This window comes from Arvicanthis niloticus, chromosome 18 (genome assembly GCF_011762505.2).
Source record: "Arvicanthis niloticus isolate mArvNil1 chromosome 18, mArvNil1.pat.X, whole genome shotgun sequence".
In the NCBI taxonomy this organism is placed as follows: Eukaryota; Metazoa; Chordata; class Mammalia; order Rodentia; family Muridae; genus Arvicanthis; species Arvicanthis niloticus.
In genome coordinates this window covers 20936503-20956136 of record NC_047675.1, presented here as the reverse complement: position 1 = coordinate 20956136, position 19634 = coordinate 20936503, and the positions used below count along the sequence as shown (strand labels likewise).

General features: G+C 44.3%; 1 protein-coding gene across 7 annotated transcripts in view; it reads left to right on the top strand.

Moving 5' to 3' along the window:
* Nucleotides 1-19634, top strand: part of Ces5a (carboxylesterase 5A) — a 292545-nt gene that overhangs the window by 154601 nt on the left and 118310 nt on the right. For 2 of the 7 annotated variants that reach the window (XM_076915632.1, XM_076915629.1), the window contains exons 1-3: nt 10715-13116; nt 15060-15565; nt 18270-18368. The gene's annotated coding sequence lies outside the window, so the exon portion shown is untranslated. Of the gene's footprint in view, nt 1-517; nt 668-5629; nt 5787-10714; nt 13117-14485; nt 15578-18269; nt 18369-19634 lie in introns of those variants that run through there. The other 5 variants (XM_076915628.1, XM_076915627.1, XM_076915626.1 and 2 more) reach the window with 4 other exon arrangements.

Genomic DNA, 19634 nt, shown 5'->3' with positions numbered 1-19634 from the left:
GACAGACAGTTTGGAGGGTGTAAACAACAGGAGACAAATGTCTGCTGGTATTTTTATGCCCAGGTCTGAAAGGGGTCACGTCTGGCTGGACTGGCTGAAGGGCATCCGGTTTCAAGTGCATCAGTTCATGGAGAGGGACATACAGGGGTGTCAGTGCTCTGCGGGTCTCCACAGCAACACCACCCATGCTTTAAGCAGATAAGACTGGTTTCCTTAGAAATGATACCAAAAAAGGAAGGGAGTTCATGAGGAGTAGGTTTGCCTCAGTGAGGAGCAAAGAAAATTCCAGAAAGCTGAAAATATATTTTTATTTGAGAAAACTTAGGAAAGTAGTATTAAGCCATATTAAATAGTTGGCTTGGAGGGAGAACGTATTCATAATTATTGTCAAGGTTACCTGTAGGAACTTTATGTTTTAGAACATAATCATGCAAAAACAAACAAACAAACAAACAACAGCAGCAGCAACAACAAAACCTTTTCTTATTGTAAACGACTTCTCCATTATATCCATCAGATGGCAATTTTCTTCTGGCAAAATACCCAAAGGCTAAGAGAACAAGGAGGAGCTTTGGCTGGTGCCACTGGCTGTGCTGTGGAGAAGAACCAGCCCCCTCCCTCTGCTCATTGGATTGCCTGTGGGACCGCCATGTTTCTGCCTCCCAAGGTACAGGATCACTAATCTTAATGTGCACCGAGGGGTCTTAAATAAGAAGGGGCTTCACTGTAAGTGACACTTGTGAGACAGTGAACCTGGCCAGACAATTAAGAAGGAAATTTCAGACTTTGTGGACTTTGTGGGAAGTTTTACATACATGGCCTTTGAAAGTAAGAATCCCTGACTTCCCGTAGGTGGTCGAGAGCAATTCTGGAAATGTTGAGTGGAATAGTTTGCGTTTGCCTCTCTGGGAGACTTGCATGGCATCCTCTGACTCAGGAGAATGATCTAGACTAAACCTGAGAGCTTCTGCATCCTCAGTCAGTGGAAAGTCCTGTGAGAAACAGGGGGGAAGAAGGTAAACAAGGTCAGGGTGTTTCATGCTGTATCTCTGTTGCTGTGGCATCGCCATGAACAGCACACTATAGTCTCTCTAGGCATAATGTGCTGCCTCTGGGTTCTCACTGTCCTTTCCCACCACTGATGCCCAGAGATGGGCAGGAGCTGCCCAGCTATTGCTGCTGGTCTTTGGCTGCTCTGTATCTTCTTGTTCTCTTTATTGGACACAGCATTGTAAGTAATCCCTTTGTTAAACTATAGCCATCCAGCCTCTCTCCCTCTCTCTCTCTCTCTCTCTCTCTCTCTCTCTCTCTCTGTGTGTGTGTGTGTGTGTGTGTGTGTGTGTGAGAGAGAGAGAGAGAGAGAGAGAGAGAGAGAGAGAGAGAGAGATTGATTCAGTTTTCCCAATATGCTGACAGATCTATCTGTCTAAATAGGTGAAGTAAAGGATGCATGATATGCTTCTCTTTCTGAGTTCTGAGAACTTTTAAAGAAGTAAAAGAAGGTAGGGTAAAATATTCTAAAAGAAAAACTGACCAGTGTCTCTTGGCAAAACTTCTGTCTTAAAAAATGTTTTTCAAAACAAATCTCATTGTAACTTCATCATCAAGAGTATAGAAGTCAGACCATAAACTGGCAATCAATTCTTACTTTTATCATCTCTTAAAACATTAGACATTAGTAAGGTAAACTATACTGGGGAGTATGGAAAAATACAATAGAAGCCTTCTAGAAGCAGGCTCCTTGGGCTTTGTTTTGACACACATGACCCAGAAAAGCAGACCTCTCAATTCTTTTGAACTATCCTTACCATCCTTTCCTCATTGATAAAATAGAGGGATTGGGCCATGTCGTTCGTAAATGGTCGTTTAGCTCTAACAGACTATGTGATTAGTGGGACACAGAAGGAAGCCATCATGTAGTTTATGAATAGGGACAGCATTATGTATAGAGTGGAGACTGGAGAGTGGATAGCACTGGCGTGCGGTGCAGGGGTGGGGGAAGGCACTGAAAGTCAACTTTGAGGAAATAGAGAGATTCATGGCGTGACCTGGGGTATCTCTTGATGGCACAGAATCAGAGAGCAATGGTAGCTTTCCATGGCGACAGGAATAACGGCTCTAAGTTTAGTTCCCACTGGCACTGGAGTCAAGCGATACCTGTTTAATGAGCTATGTGAAATTCTATGAGGAAAAGTACAGAGGGTCAAAGTTTGGGGATTCGCTCCTGCTGGCTCGTTATATAAACTTGGCTGCTTTCTCCTCTTTAAGTGCTTGAGTGAAGCTGAATGATAGTTTATGACCTCTGAGGTCACTTCCACACTGGAATCCTAGAAGCCCGTAAACCAGGCTATGTTCTCAGGGAGTTTAAGATTTCTCAGAAGGTAGGATGCTGACTTCTATAAAGCAAGAGCTGGTGATACAGACAGAGACCAAGGGAAGGATGAGGGGATGGGAGAGGCAGTAGATGTCTCCACCTTCTTCCCGAGCCTTCTCTTATGGTCACATGGCATCTTTCTCCTGCATTAGCTTGGAAGAGTAAAGCCTCGTGTACTTTGCTAGCCTTCGTGGCTATTGACAAATATTCAAGGATTCCTTTCTGTCCAGAAAGATTCAGTTTATGTGGGACCTAAAGCATATGTGAAAATGTAAATCCAAAATAAGTCTTAATTTACATTTACAAGGCATACAATCGTGTAAACACATTGCCTTGGCCTGTCCTAGGCACTATAAGGAGCTCCATACGCATGGGGGGAGTGGGGGGCTGAAGGTTCAGCTTTACGACTTTCCGAGAGCACTTTCACTCCAGGCTGCTGGTAGAAACCCGTGTTCTCATCTCTGTATGGCTGTCTCACTGGAGTTAGTACCTGAACTATAATCAGAACCGATACCTGCCACATCACGGTGAAAGATTTTCAAGCCTGTGTGTGATGTGACATGTTTATATCTACCTTGTGTGGGGACTGTGGAAGCAGCTGTCAACACAGAACTCTCACCACCTGGACTCCCAGAACCCTACTGTCACAGGGAATGCACTGTGAACAAAACAGCCATGGGTAGTGTAGAACCAAGGAGACTTTGGGGAATTTTTGTCACCACAATATACTGTAGCCAAACCTGACTGTAACAGCAAGGCCTGATGTGCTTTTACAGGTATGGTGGTATTTATTCTGGAAGATCTGATTGAGCTCAGAAAGGCTAAGTGTATTCAGGAAGAGTCAGTAGTGAATAGGTGGCCAGCCTGCAATGGAGCCCAGGAAGCTTGGCTCTTAGGCCCTGTTGGTGATAGAATGTGGTCCAGGATTCCCTTGCAAGGCATCTACTTTACCTGTCTACTCTGTTTCTCTCCTGGTGATTCCTAGTGAAGTCTAGACATCTCCTAGAACAAATGCTTCACATCCTTTTACATGGTCCAGCTGGGTCACCGAAGGGAAATGTTATCTATCATCAGACAAATGGAACCTCCCAGAGAAGGACCACTGGTTCTCTTTTCTGGAATCCAGATGAGTTAGAAAAGCGTGCTTTTAGAGTATAAAAGGACATACCCACAATGCCTCATCTCTTTTGGACTGTAAGCTATACTTGCACGTGGTTGCTACCAATCCCACCTTACTCCATGGAAAACTGAGTCTTGAGAGCAATCACTTTAGTTTCAATTCTTAGTGATCATTAGACGAAAACCAGTGTGGTTATTTTGACTTTGGAAAAACAAGTGCCTCAGGGAAAGACTCATTTCCCAGGAAGCATACTATAAGCCCCTAGCTACACTTCCAGTTCCAATGCCAGAGGCCAAAAGAAAGGAAAGGATTCCCATTGGTTGAAGGTGCTTGGTTCAGGGCACTGATGGAAACAGCCCAGAACTCACAGCAGCTCATCTGGCAGGGAATCAATAGGCCTGAGCTGCAATGAGACCCATCAGGAAAGTGAAGAAACGCTGCCTGCAGAATTGCATTAGATAAAGACTTTGGTCTTGTTCGCCACCGCCCTGTCTTTGATTCAGGAAATCTTTGTTAGATGGGAATTGGTGTGCTGGAGAAGCCATTACACAGGAGCAGCAGGCTTCCCCTTTGTGAGGACTAAACCCTGTGAACTCTGGGGACTTTAGAATCCCTTTTCCAACAGGTAAGAACTCAATAGTCAAATATTCTTCTAAAAGAAGCTTTTCTATTGGCTTAGGTTTCCCACCCCCCATATGCACTTTTCCTGTTCCTCTGCTTTCTGGTCCCACCCACCCAAAGCCATCACTTCATGAGACTTTCCAAACTCCATCTCCTTGAAGCCTGGTCCAGAGCAACTCATGGAGCAGAAAGTGCGAGCTAGACAAAGAGGCAAGCCTCAGGAAAACCAGATTTTTTTTTCTTTCTACTACACTGTTCTCCTCAAAATAAATAAATTTCAAGTCTAAATAATTCTTCACTAACAGAACAATACCCCCATTATTCACAATAGTGAGGGAAGCTACAGGTCTGTTAAAAGGACGCTATTATATAGATTTCCTGTGGACTGCCAATGCTTGGCTCATTGCAATACAGGGAAGTGTATGTAAAAGTCCGAGCATGTGCTTCTGGTGTTTCCAAAGGTCCATCATAGGCTGGTGGGCTTGTTAACTTGTTATATTCTGAGTGATTCTCATTATTTAGGACACCAACTGGGTGGATATAGGAGGCTGAGCAGAGCCTTTGCTGACACGTGGACCCCCTGAGGGAAAATTTATATATAATCTGTCTGATGTAAGCTTGATTTCCTTGACATTTCTCTCTTTCATAAGAATAAAAGGCTGTAAGAAGTGTCTGTTTATTTTAGCTTTACTTTTGTTTGGGTTCTGAGAAGCAGGAGGCTCATAATCCTCTGGCTTCTTACCATCTTTCCAACGATTTCCCATCTATGACTTCATCCATCATCCTAGCCTCCTAGATAGCTAGGAAGAGACCATCAGCATTAGCCTCATTCCTGCAAGCAGAACTCCCGTCATAAGTAAAATGTATTCTCTCCTGTCTCCCAAGCTGGAACTCCCTTGTGTCTTCATCCGTTGCTTTGTGTCAAGGGCCAAGGAGTGCAGAATCGTCTCTTCTTCTAGTACGCATCCCAGTCCTTTAACACTTGGGCCAATGGTTGCCATCTTGAGGGCTCTTTTCTAAAAGGGCAATGCCGTATAAGAGAAACATTTATTCAGAAGTTAGAGAATTGACTCTCACATCCTAGCTTCACCTAGAACGTCTCAGCCTTTTGCCAAAAGCAATACACTCAGGTTCCCCTGAGTCTAGTTTCCCTTCTGGAAAAGGCCTTAGTCATCTTGCCCATACATCTGTGTGAACGTCTAGTGAGGAATGGCTGCAGACGTTGGCAGGGAAGATTTGCAGGGCTATCCGGGTGAGAGAGCTATTCCTTCCCTTGTTTTTTTTGGTCTCACTGGTGAGGTTTCAGGAACACTGGGTGCTGAGAGGAAGGTGTTTTGAGATTTGCCTGAAGTTTACAAGTTTGGAAGGACCCAGTTTTCCAAGAAGGAAGCACTGAGAACTTGGACCAACGGAAGGTCAAGCTCACGTCTAGATAGAAGCTTGGTGAAGCATCTAGGTCAGGATAGGATACACTCATCAGAAGCACCTGCCCTCACTCCTCTCACTCTTTGCAGGTGGACCAAGGGCAGTGATACACAAGCCCCTGAGAGGGCTGTTTACTTGTCTTCTGGTTCTTCTGGATCTCACCCTCAGCCTTGTACTGAAGAGCCCTCAGCAGGGAAGACCCTGTTCTCTGTCTATACTGCCCACCACAACAACCACTAGCCACAGGTAGGCACTGCATGTTTGAAATGCCTCTCCTGTGACTGAGGCACTGAATTGTTAATTTAATTTAATCTGCATTAATTTAAACAGCCACCTGTGGGCACATGGACCCAAATCCTTCTTTTCATTAAGTTTCACCGTGCGGAACACTGTTCAATTGCTTCTGTGTTATTATTATTTTGAAGCAAGGCCATATGGCTAAAGATGGGTTTTGGCATGTGTGTGGGGACAAAGGAGGGCAGACAAGAGGAAGCTTGCCAGCAAGGCCAGCTTGGTGGCTCTCAGGAGACCTCTAAGAGAACATCTGGCTCTGTCTTCAGGTTCAGAAACAGGATTTTTCAGGGCATAGAGAATCAAATTGATCTTTTGAGGTGAGAGCTCTTTAATCAAGCCTCCCAAATGGGTGCAGTCAGCCAGAAAGCAAACATGTCTGTGTGCAAAGAGGCTGGGAAGCCTCCACCTGCTAGGCACTGGGTGAGGGAAGGACATCTGAGCTCTGAAGTAGAGGGTAGCTTGGTGAGTGTGCACCCTGATCGAGTAACCCATCAACGAGTGATGGGTATGTTCTCACAGTACAGCAGGTTTAACGTGTCCCGGGAGCGTGAGATAGCTGTTCCTGACTGTAGTCCTCTCTGCCTCGAGCATGCTATTTATGGTCTTGCTCTGTGGCTTAGGCTGGCCTCAAACTTATGATCCTCTGGCTTCCTGTGGTTAGAGGCTCATGACACCAAGCCTGGCTATCAAAGCAGGCTTGCTTGTGTCTTCCACTTTTATTTTCTAACCTTTATGGTTGTGTTTTTAGCCCATTTGCTTGGCTGTAACAGAAGTCGTCTGAGAAACCTATACATTGAAAGTTTTCCACTACGGTCCATGCTCAGCTGTTTTGATATTGATCTCAGATTCTGCATTTGGCGAGAGCCCAACCTCAGCTTCACAAACAACCGTGCTTTTAGAGCTATGTCCACATCTAGTGACAAGAATGAGGGAGCTTTCAGGGGACTCAAAACAAGGGCACATAGGTCTTCTTCATCATAACCTCATATGCTCCACCTCCTAATACCATTACATATAGAATCAAGTTTCAGTGTAAATTTAGGGGACAGTTGCAAACATTCAGTCTTTTGTACCCGCTGATACATTCTTTAGTTCTATCACACATACAGTAAGGTTCCTGGCTTTCCCTGCATACTTGCTGGACATGCATTTCTAAAAAAAAATTACTTAGTCTGAATAGCCTTGAATTTATGTTATGTTTTTGTTTCCAAATCCTTGGAGGTCCCAAGTACTGACTGTTTCCACAGCCTGTGGGGAATAGTATATAGGTTAGATGTCAATAGCCATGTGTGCCCTTTGATAAGTATTTTGGCATAAAAACTGATTGCCAAAGTGCTTATTGGGAACAAACAATAATATAACAAGGAACCTGTGTTGGCATTGTTGCTTTGACACACCTGGAAATGGACAGCATCGGTTCAGACTGTGGATACATGACCAGAGTCACCAGTTCTTTCTAAAGAAAAAGTCAGTAATCTCGATATTACTGTGAAAGCTGCTGCTGCTTGGTTCATAAAATGTCCCCCCCCCCCAAAGCACCTGTTTAATGGTCTGGTTTCTAGTCTGTGATACTATTAGGAGGTGGCGGGACCTTTAGGAGATTGAGCCTAGTGAAAAAAAGTCAAGTTATTGGAGTGTGTCCTTGAGCAGCACATTGAGACACTGGCTCCTCCTCCTTCTCCTCCTCTCCCTCTCTCTCCTTCTCTTCTTCCTCCTCTCTCTTTTCCTCTTTCTTTTCCTCATTCTCCTCTTCTTCCTCCCCCTTCCTTTCCCTCTTTTTCCTCCTCCTCTCTTTTCCTCCTCCCCTTTTCCCTCTTCTTCCTCCTCCTCTTTCTTCTTTTCCTTCTTCCTGTATTCCCTGAAGTGAGCAGCTTTGTTCCAGCACACACCCCCTGCTGTGATACTCTATCTTGCCACAGGCTCCTATTGGAACCAACCAAACATGGGTTAAAACTTTGAAACCATAAGTCAGAATAAACCTTTCTTGTTAGTTGATTATCTCAAGTATTTTATCACAACGATGGAAAGCTAACAAACCTACTAATTTTTCAAAGACAGAAACTGATTTAGTTAAAATGTGGTTCTGGGGCTGGAGACATATTTCAGTAATCCAGTGTTTGTCTAACATGAGAAAGGCCCTCAGTTCAGTCATTTGCATTGCAAGAAAGAAATACTAGCACATAAGTAATGTGATATAAACTCACTAAAATATACCAATAAATTGTATTTAACTCATGACCTAAGGCTTAGAGTTTCTGACTACTATGGGAGGCCCTAGTATGCTAGTTTGGGTTTTTGTTGAAAATAAGTCACAAGTGTTGCAAAAGGCACATCTCTTTTCCTCCTCCAACTCTGTGAATTTAGTGTCAGTAAAGCTGATGTCTTAGATTTCCTCTTGCTTGATATTATTCTCCTAGTGCTGACTTACCATGGACTAAGTGCCCAAAATAAAATTTTAGTTTTTCATAATTCTGAAAATGGAAAAAAATCTTTGGTTTTCTGAGATCAGTTTCTTTGGTTTGTAGATGGACAAGTCTTTTGGGCCTACACATGGCTTTTTTTGTACATACGAATCCCAGATACCCCTCTTTTCATCCTTTACTTTCCCAGCCACCGCTCCTTCTTTTAAAAAATTCTTCCTATTTAAAAAAAGTTTCATTAGTTCTTTGAGTGTTTTTGTACATGTTTTGATCATACTCACCTGCCCCAACTCTTCCCAGATCCACCCTTCTCTTCTCTACCCACTCAACTCTGAATCCTGTAAAAGAAAACTCAAAGAGAAATTTGTGCTGTCTAAATATTCTTGTATGTATGGTCTTTGACTAGAGCATGGTTGACTTATCAGGGTCTTAAAGGAAATGGCTTCTTCCTTTCCTAAAAGCAGCTAACAATTGCCAATAGTGCAACTCCCATCTTATGCTGGGATTCGGTCTGACTTGGGCTTGCACTGGTCTTATGTAGTCCATCACAACTGCTGTGAGTTCAGTTGCCTGCTATGTCTGGAAGATACCCTAGTCATCCCCACAACTGGCTCTTATACTTTCCATCCCCTTTTCTGTGACAGTACCTGAGCTTTGGAAGGAGGGGATGCAGGATTCATTTGGGATTGAACATTCTACAGACTCATTCTCTGCACCTTGGACAGTTGTAAATCTCTGAGTTAATCATTATCTGCTGTAAATAGAAGCTTCTCAGAGGGTTGAGAGATGTATGGATTGATAGGTATAATAATAAGTCCTTAGGAATTGATTAAATACTGTGTTCATTAACCAAAATAATAGTAGTAGGTTGCCCTAGTGTTCATGACCTATATTTCCATAGGTTCTTATCTCAATAATAGCTTCGGGTATGAGTTCATCTCTGGACTAGGACTTAAATCCAATCAGAAAGTGATTGGTTACTCCCATTATATTTGTGCCACTATTGAACTAGTGAGTCGGTCTTGCCAATCTATTCATTGCTGTGCCTTACTTACATACCTGGGCATAACTGATAATGACTTTTCTCTGGTCGCGTGCATAGACCTTACAGCACTATAGCCAGTAGAGATGAAGCTTCTAGGTCCGCACCATCTTTCCTTCTTCATGTCCTATGATTCAAGTATAATCAAAGACAATGGCGATAGTAATAATCGATAATAGGCTTTTTATTTTTTAGCCTCTGACATTTATAAGAGCATTGTTGTTCCTTCATAGAGTAACTCCATTTTTCTCAGTGTGTGTGTGTGTGTGTGTGTGTGTGTGTGTGTGTGCGCATGCGTGTGTGCATGGGAGTATATGGATACATGCATGTGGAGGCCAGAGGTGGACATAGGGTGTCTTCCTTGCTCACTCTCCATCTTATCTTTGAGTCAGGGTATCTCACTGAACCTGGCGTTCTTTAATTGGATAGTCAGTAAGCTATGGGGATCTGGCTGAATTCACCCCTGCATTATAGTTTAGCTATGGCTACTTTCTCTCTGTGCCCACACATGACCCTTTATGCACAGGTATCTCAGATATGTCTTCCTATTTTCCTTTTCTTCTTCCTCTCCTTTTTCATTTTAAAAGAAGTCTCTTCATCCATTTTTACTTTTAAATTACAGATTGCACAAACTTGTCCAGCCTTTCTTTCCATGTGGCTTCTGGGAATCTGAACTCAGGACCTCATGCTTATCCAGTAAGCAGCATCATCCAGTGAGCCGTCTCCCCCGTCATTTACCTTACATACCTCCCTAAAGCAATTGTTTTAGGGTTAGGATTCCAGCATTTGTATTTGCTGGCCGTGAAGAAAAATAATTCAGCCTGTGAAATGCTCTTACTATCTACAGCTTACTAACAGGTAACTGTGGCAAGACCATGACTCCAACCTGGCTGGTTTCCTCTTGTCCCTCTAGGTCCTTCCTGTGCCCTATTCCATCCTACCCTGTGCCTGGTCTTGAGTCTTTATGGAAAGGATCACTGTTCTTCCCTGCTTTCTGATTTTGGTTAGGCTTGGCTCATAGGAGGCATAAGAATGTGTGTGTGTGTGTGTGTGTGTGTGTGTGTGTGTGTGTGTGAGAGAGAGAGAGAGAGAGAGAGAGAGAGAGAGAGAGAGAGAGAGAGAAACAGAGAGAGCAAGTGGGGACAGCAAGAGGGACAGAGACAGGGACAGGGAAAGGGAGAGATTGGGAGAGGTTGCCATGAGCTGGCCAGGTTCTTTCTAGGCCTTATCTCTGGCCTTCCAGCCTCTGCCTCCAGGTTCCCCAACAGTCCTGTGAAGGTAATGCTTTTATGATTACTGACCACAGGATTTAACACTAACCCTAGGACTTCCTACCCCACCCCCCACCCCCATGCTACCCCTGCCTGCCCTTTATTATATTAGCTCAAATCACACAGCCTACAGGTGCTGGGGCCTTGACTGGCAGAGCCCTAGGAAGGAATCCCATTGATGTCTCCTCCTAATCCTCCTCTCCTTTTCAGCCTCCCTCCCCTCCCTTCCGTTTCTAGACAGCCCTGCCCCAGACTGAGGCTTGGCTTGCTTCCCTCAGGCCACACACTTTCTTTCTGAGGTCAACCGCATCACGGCTCTCACATTCTCAGTGCACCCACCACCAACCATCACAGCCTCTTTCTTAGAGGAAAAGCTCACACTAACCTCAATCTGCGATGCCCCTGCAGCTTTAGTCTCTCGAGTGGTGGGGTCACAAACACGAGTCACCGTGCTCTGCTTGTCGGGCAGTGGACTGTAAACTGGGTTGACATTGGTGAGAAGGGGAACACAAGGCTATTATCATCCATAGAGGTAGCATAAGACATAAGACCTGTCTGACAAGAGACTGGACACACATCAAGTTCTTGACATCACACAAAGCTAGTTTGGCAGACGTCAACTTAGCTGAACAAGATATGTTGAGCCGCTCAAGTCTGATGGCCATGCCTAGCTTCAGTCAGAAATGAAAAGGAGGCACTTAGTCTTAGAACCACCCAGTGACAGAGCAGCAAGGACTTTGTGCGATTCCGATTTTCATATATATTGTTTTTTTCAGGAGCAAAATTACAGGGCCTACCTATATTTTCACCAAAATGCTGGCATAGAGGTGTCGAGATACACACCTCAGTGGGCAGACGGGGCACAGGGTGTGCATATGCCTGCCTTTGTGTGGGCAGTCACTCAGAGTATGGGGTAGGAACTTGAGCAGCTGATGCCTGTCATTAAAGAGCACATCTCCATGTTTGTTCAGCACCCCCTTGCAGCTCCTGCCCTGTGCTGACGGAGATGACTGCTAACATTTTCTAAAAGTGTTTTTTTTAGACTGTGCCTTGGCTGGCATTTTCCCTCGTGGAAGCTGGGTGTCCCAGATGTAGCAAGAGAGTGCCCCCAAACCCACATAAACTCCAAGGAAGACATGCAGAAAGGCCATGGTCCACCCAGGAAATGAAGGTTGGTTAAACAATAGCATGAGGAGGGAGCCTGAAAGTGCCTGTCCTAACATCCAGGAAGAATTTAACGAACCTTTTCTATTAAAGGTGTATTGTCCCTTTCAAGAGCGGAGGTGGTGCAGGAGGTGGTGGGGGTATGTCCTGAAGGTAAGAGAGTTTAATAGGAGTGAGTCTTTGATGAGAAAGGTTAGGTATGTACACCCATATTTCACACGGTTGATTAGAAAGGCTTGTATAAACCTCAAAATATTTTGGTTAGAAGAGAAAAAAAAAATTCACTCCTCAGTCAGGGAAAACCAAACCATGAATTTTTTTTGTGAACATCAATCCGACCTTTCTAATCATTAATAATTTTCTCTTTTCTTTTTTCCTAGTAACAGGATTAAAATAAATAGGCTCTAAGGCGTTGAAGATAGGAGCAAAATAAAGGGCTGTGTTTTGTTAAATTGGGAGAAATCCTTGCTTAGGCATTTAACAGTATAATAAGGAAAACTCATGTGGGCTTTTGATGTAGGACATTTGATATCTACAGGCTCTAAGTTATCACTTTACCCAGAAGAATTTTTTCTGGAACCCCAATGTTATAACAAATCCAAGGAAGAAAGAGCATAGTGTTTAGACTAAGACCAGACTAAGAACCAACTCAGGGGTGGTCACTTGGCTCTGTAGATATTTTAGGTAGGAAGAGAAGGCTCTGGGGAGTCTGTGCAGACTTACAAACTGTAGGCAAATGATTTCAGGGGTGCGTTTTTACAGAGGGCAGTTGATAGCCTTCAAGAGATTCCCAAAACATCTAGGAACAGCTCTGAGGTAAGCGCCACAGATTTAGATAGTCACTTAAGAAAACTGGAGCCCAGTGATCAAAAGACTCAATCATACCTAATATTTATGCTTGTGGGATACAAACATATAGCCCATTTTAATGTCATTTATGAAAATTCGAATTAATGGTCATGTTATAGATTTTATCAGAGTATTCCAACTGTGTAAGGAATATATCTAATTAAGTAAAGCTAGCATTGTTCTTTTCTATCAAATATATTTCTTAGGGGAGTCTAAAAAGTAAAGAAAACACTAGTAAGCCAGCAGATGCCTGACAAGGACTTATGATATGACAATTGCTTACCTGCCTGGCATTCAGGGATGCTCCCTGCATAAGACATCCACAATTCTGCATCAATGCTGCCTGTCACACTGGGTCCCTATCTATCACCAATTGTGGCCTACTAACAATTGTTGAAACAGAAGGACAGGGGGACCCTGAAGTGTGGTCAGCAGAGCTGCTGACTTAACTTTGGCCTCCAGATGCTTTATTCGCCTTGATGAGGATAAGAACTCTGCTGTGGAAGGGCCGAAGCTTCAGCCCAGGGGAACAATAGGTAAGCACATACAAAATTCTCTTCCTGCATGCCAATCTTGTGTGTTCCCTGACCGTTCCAATGCAATGATTTAAAGAGCAGAGTGACCAAGGGAGTGTGAGGGGTGTGGCCACACCATCCAGAGAGAACATTTGATTCCTCTCCGAGTCTTCAACAGCTCAAGGAGCCGACATAACCTAGAAAACATGTGCTGTTATTCGGTAAGGGCAGAAGAAGTATGGTTTTATGTTAGAGTTTCCAATGAAAAGACCAAAGCTTATTAAAGGCAAAGGGAATGTGGTCCATGGGCTGTAATCTGTGGTATTCCAGAAGGTTCTAAGTACCTAAGAAGATGGGGTACCCAGGGAGCACCCTGTCCAGTGCAGTCCTCTTAGGGCAGAAGCAGAGGCAAGGATGAGCCAAGGCAGCGCCGACCTGGACAGGACTATGAGACAGGCGGGCTCTGGGGCTCCAGATCCAGTTACAGAGACATCGGGATGCCAGCACCTCATGTTCAAAGGGCAGCCATGAGATCAGTGCCTATTTCTATGAGTGATGTGTAACTGTTAGGGTGAGCAGGGACCATGGAGACATTCGGGACAAGCTCTGTAGACTCACAAGCATGCTGCAAGTCAGAGTAGTTCCTGCCTGTGTGCGTTAGACTCAATCACTGTTCCCTTATTTTTCTTCTTCCATGTCCTGACTCAGGAGTAAGGTCAGGAGCTGTTCATGACTGTCCAGAATTCCCCAGAGGAGGCCTAAAATTCATATTCTTTTTGCCGAGGCACAGTCTGCTGCTAGGAGGTCAGCGGATGTGAACTTGGCTGTATTTCATGGTCACTTCGGTAGCTATAGAAACTGCCGTTATGGCAATAAGGCAGACCTAAGGCAAGTACTGAGAAGTGTGACATCATTCAATATCTCAGCATCCCCTTGTGGCAAGGACTGTCACTCTCCTTGCCTACTTATGATGAAACTGGTGAAAGAGATGTTAGGATACCTGCCTCCTTCACACTGACAGTAAGAAAGTGACAGAGATGGGACTTGAACTTACCTTGTCATGCTTCAATGTCCATGCCATCCAGATTCCTAATTCTTGAGGCTCTGAGCTGTTCTTCATGGTTGTCTTTCCCCCAATCTCACCAGCCCAAAGGATAAAGGAAAGAACTATCTTTGGGAATGTGTCAGGGTGTGCATCACACAGTGTTGGAGGTACAAAGTAAACCTTTGTTATGATTCCACTTTGCTACTATTTTCTGAATGTCAGAAAAGATAAGAAGAGGGCAGAATCTTCTTTAAATCCTATCTGGGGGCTCAGTGAGAAAAAGAGGGAAGGGAAAAAAGGGGGAGGGAGAAAGGGAAGATGAGGGTTGGAGGGGGGGCACACTCTCCATGGAGAACATTTGATTCCTTTCAAGTATCTTCCACAGCTCAGGAAGCTGACATAACCCAGAAAACACGTGTTCTGTTATTTTGGTAAGGGCAGAAGTAGAAGTATGATTTTTATGTCAGAGTTTCCTATGAAAAAACCCTAAGCTCACTAAAGGCAAAAGATTACCATGAGCTGTAATCTGCAGTGTTCTAGAAGGTTCTAACTACCTAGGAAGATGGGGGATCCAGAAGCAAGGAGGATGACAGGGAACACCCTGCCCAGTGCAGGCACCATAGCTAAAGAGCCAGGGGAAGAGTGGAAGCTCCCAAGCAGATGGGGAGGGTGTTGTAACTGAACCCAAGGGTCTGACCACATCCAGTGGTAGCACATGGTGTCCTTTCTAGACCTTAACCCCAGAGTTAGGGAAATATCGGTGGTGGGTAGGATAGCACATCTCAAACCTAGGCTATGGGACCTTTCATTCTTGTGAAGTTTTATGTGATTCTAAGTAAACTGCTGGTGTATCCTCAAATTAAAAGCTGAGCACATTCAACTTAAAAGTTGGCGAGCTAGTCATTCATTTTTTTTCCAGCTTCATGGCTTCTTGTACAGAGTAAAATACAGGCTCTTAGTGAGCTGTTTAAATATTGATGAGATGCTGAACATTGTTTTTCCGGCTCATTGAAGTGAATTTATGGTGCTGTGAAATGAAGGACCATTGCATCCTGAAGAAGAAAGAGATGAAAATTGCAAGAGTGTTCCCCTTTTCAGTGTTTTATTCGAGAGGCAAATCAACATGTATTACGTTTCAGCATACACCAAGAAAGCCTGATATCAGAGATGGAATATATGACCGAAACTTGAAAAAAAAAAAAACAAAAAACAAAAACAAAAAAAACCGTGTTTCCAGGTTCTCTGCATGGCTATTTGAGATGTGGTCTCACTTTTGAGCCACGCCCACTGCTGGAAAGATGTTTAGACTATGAGAACTCTGTCTTTATCTTGTTTGAAGTTGATGACCTGCATATGAGAACCAGATCCCCCTTCATCGCTTCCATCTGTTCAGTGAGGAAGTTTACACTACAGGTTACCACCAAGGTAGGAACCCAGGTCAGTTTTGAGAGCAACATTCAGGAGACTCTTGTCTAGCTCCAACTGGAGCCCCTCCCTAGAGGCTGAAAAGGGATTCATTCATTGTTTTTACCCATTAGCTCAGAGCAACGCCTGAGCTCTTCCACCTAATGCCTTTCTGGGTCCATCAGTGCTTATGGGTGGTGGATTTGTGGCCTTAACTACAGTATCTAAATGCATTGGATCCGCATGTTATGTATAAAAACATGCACTTTGGATCCCCTGGAGATTGATTTAGTTGTGGTTCCTGCATTTCCTAGTCTCTGGTCTCTATAAAGTACTGAGCTTGCAGCTTTGAGCAACTGATGGTTTGTCTGCTGTGAAGAGTGTAGACCATATGGACCCTTGTGAACCAGCTCCTGGTTGCCACCCAGAAGACTGTCCTGCTAAGAAGGCCTGTGACAGGTTCAGGTCCCAGTCTTTATAGCCAACCTTACCACCTGCAGTTTTCTCTCAGACCTTTACTTTCTGATCAATTGTAGAGTTGTCCCTTGTTATGATAAAGTAGAGCATCTTCAGGGCTTGTTTTGATCTCCCCTGCTGTGCCGATGGCATCTGGCACAACACCTTCTACAGAGGTGCAAATTAACAAATGAATGATTAGATAATTATCAAACAGAACAGTGACATTCCTAAAATCGGTCACCAAATCAAAGAACCACAGAAATGGAAATCCTCTTATGGTTTTACTTTGTTAAATGCCCTTTAGAACACCATCCTAACCAATTACTTTAGAAACAACCTCCAAACCCAATGTCTTCAAATACCAAGCCATTGCCTTTCTTGGTTCTGCGGACACTCTAAGCTCAGCTGTGTGGTGTGTGTGTGTGTGTGTGTGTGTGTGTGTGTGTGTGTGTGTGTTTTAACTTGAGATCTGTCATGCAGTTTTAGGATGGAGAAGCCAGGGTTAGAGTCATTGGAAGGCTCGATTGGGCAGATATCCAAGATACATTGAGGACAGCTGATGTCAGCTGCCAGATTACCCACACTTGTCAACTGGACAGGACCAGTTTATAACACTTGGCCTCGCCACGTGGCTTGGGTTTTTCACAGAATGGCATCTGGGTGCCCAAAGGGAACATCTGTCAGCGAGCATTCCGGGAGAGCCGATAACGAGCAGCAAGCTTCTTATTATCTAACCTTGGGAGCCATAGCATACGGCTCCAAACAAACATATTATCTTGGGGACTTGGTAGAGTGCTTGCCTAGCGTGTAAGATGGCTTAGAATTGAAAAACAGAAACAAACAAACAAACAACAAAACTTCAAACATCTTATCCTGGAGAACAGCTTATCTCTGCAGGCATCTTTCTTTCTCAGGTGATCTTCTGTGCTGCTGAGCACTGGGAACAGTCTCTATCAGCTGGATTTGGGGGGGGGGGTAAGTGGGAGCAAAGAAGGGGAGAAACAGCATGTGAGATCATGGGTAAGGAGTTAGGTTTAGTGGAGCTAACACAGGATATAAAATGAGATTGGGAGATGGAGGGTTGGGGAGTACTGCAGACAAATCTCACCTGTTCCCTTCACTGGCTCAGTGTGTGTTGGTGTGGATAAGACAGAAAGGTCACAGAGTTTCCACAAATGCTTTTGTCTACTATTTGTCGCGTATAATTCTAATGAAGATTGCCCTACCAGCTAGACTTAAACTAGTTCAGTTCTTTATCACGCAGGTGTCGCTTTGCATCTGTGGCCTCCTGTGATGTTGAGCAGGGGCTCTATGCCTTTCCTCTGGACTCGGTTCAGAAATGCTCCAGTGTTAGCTGCTGCCTTTGCTTGTGTCCCATTCAGGTTGACGGAGCTTGGCGAAGGGCCAGTGAGCTGTGCTTGATTAGGGAGGTGACTCAGGACTCCCATTGTGTAGCCCTCACTGGTGCTTGGATGGAGCACTAGGGATGCTGGATTTGATACCTCCCATTCTGTCTCAGGGCCTGGCTACCCTGCCAGGGAAGAAGCCCTTAGGGTGCTTCATGAATGTTTATAACTGCCAGCAGGAAGCATTCATCCTTAAGGTGGAGGCAAGGAGGAGGAGTTTTCTTCTTTTTCTCTTTAACCTTTCAAAGAGCATGCTGGTTTCTTTAAAACAGTTAACCCAGACACCAAGGTTTTGATTTCTTGTCTCTGTATGGACTTACATTTCTTCCAGGAAGGGGGGTTTCATTTTACTGTTAATAGCAATATTTAGGGCAAGAATCTGCTTACTCGTTTTTCTGATGCTGAGATGCCAGGCTTGGCACACTCTGGGCAGGTAGAGGACACCCCCACAGTCTCTTCAGTGTCCTCTACTGTCTGCCATTGCATCCCTGTGTGTCCCTCAAAGCCCACTTCACATGGTTGGTCTTCCTCACAGCTCCCTCGAAGCCGGTTTCCCTCAGTTAAAGCCTCCTAGAAGACTGCATGGATCATTAATGGACCCTGGGCTGAAAACCAGGGCATTTCAGAGCGTGTCCCACTCTCCCATCTGCGTGACCTTAGTTAAGTCTTTGCAATCCCCTGGTTCCAACTTCTCTAGATTTAAAAAAAAAAAAAAAGAGAGAGAGAGAGACTGAGCTCTTTAGTTTCTTCCTTTTGACCTTAGAGTTTACAGTGGATATAATTTTATAGAATTCTGGCAACTTGCCAGGTTCATTTGCGTTCAATCCCTCCCAATAACCTTGAGTCTTCTTGTTCATAAGATGCCATCTCCAGACAACGTGGAAATGAATGTTATTACTGAAAACATGGATTGGACTCTCCTTTTCCTGCCCTGCCCCTTATCTCTCACATTTCATCTGGTAAGTAGGCTCACTCTGTTCTTCCAAGCTCTTGATGCTCTGAAATCTCCTCTTAGGATAAAGCACAGCAAAATGGAAGCAACTGTCTGAAGCCTGAACTTCAAACACTCTATTAATGCAACACGCAACACACCAATCCCAGCAGAATGCCTGCAGACTGATTTGGTTCTCCTTTGATGAGACTTAGATGCAAGGCAATGACTACCCTCTTGGAGGGAGGCGTGATTAGCTGGAGGGCTGTGGAGTCCCTGCTAGCTCTATCACCAGAGTATGAAGAACAGCCCCAAGGACGAGTGCTCAGCCCTGGGAGTCGCTATTTTGCTCACTTCAACATTGCGAGAGGTTCTGTTGAGCTATAAAGATTATAGAAGCAGTCTTGAGGGAGATGGACATGATTTGGCTTGAAAATCAGAAAACATTAGAGATTTCTAAAGCTATTTTTATGTTCTGTATGTTTGGGGGAAGACACCTTTGTGGTTAGCCAGTGGTCATCGCACGCTCCCTAACTGTGCAAGATGTTCCACAACCACTGCTTTCTGCTTTGGGCATCCGCCTTATACTCCCAGCTCCCAGGCATCTTTTCCTGTTCTTCCCATTGCTTGGGATGCATAGGCCCAAATGGTCACCATCATCATTGCATTCACTCTTTGGGGCCAAATGATGGGCCTTGAAGTCTGAATAATTTAGGATGAAATCCCAGTTTTCTTCTTCTAAGGAAGGTTGTCTAATTTCTCTGAATGCCTCTAATTTTCTTATTTGTAATCTGAAGCTAATAATTCCTGCCCTACAGGGTTGTAGTGAGAATTGCCTGTGACCGCAGGAGACTTAACAGCACTGAACATGGTATCTAGCATCCGTGGGGCCCACTGAGCAGTATTTACTGTCCTTTTCTTTATGCTTATCTCCTATAGGACATGATAGAGCTGCTTTGGGTTGGCTTGTCCTCAAAGGGTTAGTGTTTTGGAAGTCTGGTCCCTAGTCTGAAGATGTTAAGAGGTCATTGGGAGCAGCAGTCCTAGAAGGAACTAGTCTTACAGTCTTAATACTAGTCTTGAAGAGTACCCTAGTCCCTCAGAGAGTAAGTTACTATAAACAAACAAAACTCATGTCTCTTTGGTCAATGGCTTCTTACTTCGCCATGTGACCAGCCCCTCAGTTCACTTTCCTGTGCACCCCTCTCCACAAAGACATCTGCAGTATTATGATGGCTCTCTCTAGAGTCCAAACAGATGGGGCCAGCCTGTCTTAGACTTCCAATATTTCAAA